Here is a 6,000-nt window from a genome sequence, read left to right on the forward strand (position 1 = left end):
TACCCTTAGACTACTGGTGCACGAAATTGTGATGTCCAGGCTCAAACTATTCCTGGCACGTGAGCAACTTGGTAAGCGTAATCGTGATTACACCTTGATTATGTAGAATTCATGGCTCTTCTTTCCCTGGTAATGGCACCAAGAACATGGTGCCAATACCATGGTTCACAACTTCGATACAACTAACCAGCAAGTGCACTGGGTCGTCCAAGTAATACCTTACGTGAGTAAGGGTCGAATCCCACGGAGATTGTTGGTATGAAGCAAGCTATGGTCACCTTGTAAATCTCAGTCAGGCAGATATAAAGTGATAATGGTGTTTTCGAATAATAAATAAAAGAAGGGATAGAAATACTTATGTAATTCATTGGTAGGAATTTCAGATAAGCGAACGGAGATGCTTTTCATTCCTCTGAACCTCTGCTTTCCTGCTATCTTCATCCAATCAGTCTTACTCCTTTCCATGGCTGGCTTTATGTGATATATCACCACTGTCAATGGCTACTTTCGGTCATCTCTCGGGAAAATGATCCAATGCCCTGTCACGGCACGGCTAATCATCTGGAGGCATCACCCTTGCCAATGGCTTCATCTTATCCTCTCAGTGAATAATATGCTCACGCACCCTGTCACGGCACGGCTATTCATCTGTCAGTTCTCGATCATGCTGGAATAGGATTTACTATCCTTTTGCGTCTGTCACTAACGCCCTGCAATCGCGAGTTCGGAGCTCGTCACAGTCATTCAATCATTGAATCCTACTCGGAATACCACAGACAAGGTTTAGACTATCCGGATTCTCTTGAATGCCGCCATCATTCTAGCTTACGCCACGAAGATTCTGGTTAGGAGATCTAAGAGATATTCATTCTAGCTTATTTCATGTAGAACGGAAGTGTTTGTCAGGCACGTGTTCATAGGGGAGAATGGTGATGAGCGTCACACATAATCATCACCTTCATCACGTTCTTGGGTGCGAATGGATATCTTAGAAGCGAAATAAGAAGAGTTGAATAGAAAACAGAAGTACTTTGCATTAATCTTTGAGGAACAGCAGAGCTCCACACCTTAATCTATGGAGTGTAGAAACTCTACCGTTGAAAATACATAAGTGAAAGGTCCAGGCATGGCCGAGATGGCCAGCCCCCTAAACGTGATCTAGGATAGCATACAACTGATCAAAGATAATCCAAAGATGCCTAATACAATAGTAAAAGGTCCTATTTATAATAAACTAGCTACTAGGGTTTACATGAGTAAGTAATTGATGCATAAATCCACTTCCTGGGCCCACTTGGTGTGTGTTTGGGCTGAGCCTAAGTGTTACACGTGTAGAGGTCCTCCTTGGAGTTGAACGCCAGCTTTTGTGCCAGTTTGGGCGTTCAACTCTGGTTTTGGCTCCTTTTCTGGCGCTGGACGCTAGATTTGGGTAGAAGGCTGGTGTTGAACGCCAGTTTACGTCATTTATTCTTGGCCAAAGTATGGACTATTATATATTTCTGGAAATTCCTGGATGTCTACTTTCCAACGCAATTGGAAGCGCGCCATTTCGAGTTTTGTAGCTCCAGAAAATCCACTTTGAGTGCAGAGAGGTCAGAATCCAACAGCATCAGCAGTCCTTCTTCAACCTCTGAATCTGATTTTTGCTCAAGTCCCTCAATTTTAGCCAGAAAATACCTGAAATCACAGAAAAACACACAAACTCATAGTAAATTCCAGAAATGTGAATTTAACATAAAAACTAATGAAAACATCCCTAAAAGTAACTAGATCCTACTAAAAACATACTAAAAACAATGCCAAAAAGCGTATAAATTATCCGCTCATCACAACACCAAACTTAAATTGTTGCTTGTCCCTAAGCAACTAAAAATCAAATAGGATAAAAAGAAGAGAATATACTATAAATTCCAAACTATCAATGAAACATAGCTCCAATCATATGAGCGGGACTTATAGCTTTTTGCCTCTTAAATAGTTTTGGCATCTCACTTTATCCATTGAAGTTTAGAATGATTGGCATCTATAGGAACTTCAGATTTCGAATAGTGTTATTGACTCTCCTAGTTCAGTATGATGATTCTTGAACACAGCTTCTTTATGAGTCTTGGCCGTGGCCCTAAGCACTTTGTTTTCCATTATTACCACCGGATACATAAATGCCACAGACACATAATTTGGTGAACCTTTTCAGATTGTGACTCAGCTTTGCTAAAGTCCCCAATTAGAGGTGTCCAGGGTTCTTAAGCACACTCTTTTTTTTTTGCTTTGGACCTTGACTTTAACCGCTCATTCTCAAGTTTTCACTTGACACCTACACGCCACAAGCACATGGTTAGGGACAGCTTGGTTTAGCCGCTTAGACCAGGATTTTATTCCTTTAGGCCCTCCTATCCACTGATGCTCAAAGCCTTGGGATCCTTTTTATTTGCCCTTGCCTTTTGGTTTTAAGGGTTATTGGCTTTTTGCTCTTGCCTCTTAGTTTTAAGAGCTTTTGGCTTTTATTGCTTGCTTTTTCTTTTTCCTTTCTAATTTTTTTTGTTTTTCTTTCGCCTATTTTTTTTTTCTGCAAGCTTTGTTCTTTGCTGCTTTTTCTTGCTTCAAGAATCATTTTTATGATTTTTCAGATTATCAAATAACATGTTTCCTAGTCATCATTCTTTCAAGAGCCAACATATTTAACATTCTTAAACAACAACTTCAAAAGACATATGCACTGTTCAAGCATACATTCAGAAAACAAGAAGCATTGTCACCACCTCAATATAATTAAACTAAGTTCAAGGATAAATTCGAAACTCATGTACTTCTTGTTCTTTTGATTTTAAAAATATTTTTCATTTAAGAGAGGTGATGGATTCATAGGACATTCATAACTTTAAGACATAGTTACTACTACTAATGATCATGTAATGAAGACACAAACATAGATAAGCACATAACATAGAAAATGAAAAACAGAGAAAGCAAGAACAAGGAATGAATCCACCTTAGTGATGGTGGCGTTTCCTTCTTGAGGAACCAATGATGTCCTTGAGCTCTTCTATGTCTCTTCCTTGTCTTTGTTGCTCCTCCCTCATTGCTTTTTTATCTTCTCTTATTTCATGAAGCATGATGGAGTGCTCTTGATGTTCCACCCTTAGTTGTCCCATGTTGGAACTCAATTCTTCTAGGGAGGTGTTGATTTGCTCCCAATAGTTTTGTGGAGGAAAGTGCATTTGAGGCATCTCCGGAATCTCATGGTGATGAGGTTGAAAGGGACCTCAGGGATCACCTTCTTCTTGGCCACAACATCATAGAAGTGGTCTTGATGGGCTTTGGAGATGAACCTTTCCATCTCCCATGACTCGGATGTGGAAGCTTTTGTCTTCCCTTTCCCTCTTCTAGAGGATTTTCCGGTCTTAGATGCCATCAATGGTAATGGAAAAACAAAAAAAGCTATGCTTTTACCACACCAAACTTAGAATATTGCTCGCCCTCGAGCAATAAACAAAAGAATAGAAGAAGAAGAAGAAGAAATATGGAGAGGGAGAGGAAGATGTGGTTTCGGCCAAGAGGAGTGTAGAGGGGTGTGTTGTGTGAAGTTGATGAAGAATGGAGGGCTTTATATAGGGAAGGGAGGGGGGTTAAGGTTCGGCCATATGGGTAGGTTTGGGTGGGAAATTGGTTTTGAATTTTGAAGGTAGGTGGAGTTTATGAGGTAGGTTTATGGGGAAGAGTGGATGGATGTGAGTGGTGAAGAGATGATGGGGAAGAGAGTTTGAGGTGATTGGTGAAGGGTTTTTGGGGAAGAGTGTTTATGGGGTTTTGTGAAAGAAAGTGGTGAGAAGAAGTGAGTAGAGGTAGGTGGGGATCCTGTGGGGTCCACAGATCCTGAGGTGTTCAAGGATTTACATCCCTGCACCCATTAGGCATGTAAAAATGCCTTTGCACACAACTCTGGGCATTCAGCGCCAGGTTGGTAGCCATTTTGGGCGTTCAACGCCCATTTGCTGCCATTTCTGGCGTTGAACGCCAGAACCATGCTTGTTCTGGGCGTTCAGCGCCAGGATCATGCCCATTTTGGGCGTTCAGTGCCAGAACCATGCTCTGTTCTGGCGTTGAACGCCAGGCAGATGCTCCTCCAGGGTGTGATTTTTCTTCTGCTATTTTTTATTCCGTTTTCAGTTTTTATATTTATTTTGTGACTCCACATGATCATGAACCTAAGAAAACATGAAAAACAATAAAAATAAGAATTAGATAAACATTGGGTTGCCTCCCAACAAGCGCTTCTTTAATGTCAATAGCTTAACAGTGGGCTCTCATGGAGCCTCACAGATGTGCAGAGCTTTGTTGAGACTCTCCAACACCAAACTTAGAGTTTGGATATGGGAGTTCAACACCAAACTTAGAGTTTGGTTGTGGCCTCCCAACACCAAACTTAGAGTTTGACTGTGGGGGCTCTGGCTGACTCTGCTTTGGGAGAAGCTTTTTCTGCTTCCTCTCCATGGTTGCAGAGGGAGATCCTTGGATTTTAAACACAAGGGAGTCCTCATTCCATTGAAGGACTAGTTCACCTCTGTCAACATCAATCACAGCTCTTGTTGTGGCCAGGAAAGGTCTTCCTAGGATGATGGATTCATCCTCTTCCTTTCCAGTATCCAGAACTATGAAATCAGCAGGGATGTAAAGGCCTTCAACCTTTACTAACACGTCCTCTACTTGTCCATAAGCTTGTTTTCTTGAACTGTCTGCCATCTCTAATGAGATTTTAGCAGCTTGCACCCCATAGATTCCCAGTTTCTCTATTACAGAGAGGGGCATGAGGTTTATTCCTGAACCAAGGTCACACAAAGCCTTAAAGATCATGGTGCCTATAGTACAAGCTATTATGAACTTTCCAGGATCCTGTCTCTTCTGAGGCAATGTCAGTTGATCCAGATCACTTAGTTCATTGATGAACAAGGGAGGTTCAACTTCCCAAGTATCAATGCCAAATAATTTGGCATTCAGCTTCATGATTGCACCAAGAAACTTGGCAGTTTGCTCTTCTGTAACATCCTCATTCTCTTCAGAAGAGGAGTATTCATCAGAGCTCATGAAGGGCATAAGGAGGTTCAATGGAATCTCTATGGTCTCTAGATGAGCCTCAGATTCCTTTGGTTCCTCAGAGGAAAGCTCCTTATTGGTCACTGGACGTCCCAGGAGGTCTTCCTCCTTGGGATTCACGTTCTCCTCTCCCTCCTTGGGTTTGGCCATTTCACTTATGTCAATGGCCTTGCACTCTCCTTTTGGATTCTCTTCTGTAGTGCTTGGGAGAGTACTGGGAGGGATTTCAGTGATCCTTTTACTTAGCTGGCCCCCTTGTGCTTCCAAATTTCTAATGGAAGACCTTGTTTCATTCATGAAGCTCACAGTGGCCTTGGATAGATCAGAGACTAGATTTGCTAAATTAGAAGCATTTTGTTCAGAGTTCTCTGTCTGTTGCTGAGTGGATGATGGAAAAGGTTTATTATTGTTAAACATGTTTCTTCCACCATTATTAAAGCCTTGTTGAGGCTTTTGATCCTTCCATGAGAAATTTGGATGATTTCTCCATGATGAATTATAGGTGTTTCCATAAGGTTCACCTAAGTAATTCACCTTTGCTATTGCAGGGTTCTCAGGATCATAAGCTTCTTCTTCATAAGAAGCTTCTTGAGTACTGTTGGATACAGCTTGCATTCCATTCAGACTCTGAGAGATCATATTGACTTGCTGAGTCAATATTTTATTCTGAGCCAATATGGCATTCAGAGTATCAACTTCAAGAACTCCCTTCTTCATAGGCGTCCCATTATTCACAAGATTCCTTTCAGAAGTGTACATGAACTGGTTATTAGTAACCATGTCAATGAGTTCTTGAGCTTCTGCAGGTGTTTTCTTTAGGTGAATGGATCCACCTGCAGAAGTGTCCAGTGACATCTTTGATAGCTCAGATAAACCATCATAGAATATATCCAGGATGGTCCATTCTGA

The sequence above is a fragment of the Arachis hypogaea genome, chromosome 16, assembly GCF_003086295.3.
Source record: "Arachis hypogaea cultivar Tifrunner chromosome 16, arahy.Tifrunner.gnm2.J5K5, whole genome shotgun sequence".
Lineage (NCBI taxonomy): Eukaryota > Viridiplantae > Streptophyta > Magnoliopsida > Fabales > Fabaceae > Arachis > Arachis hypogaea.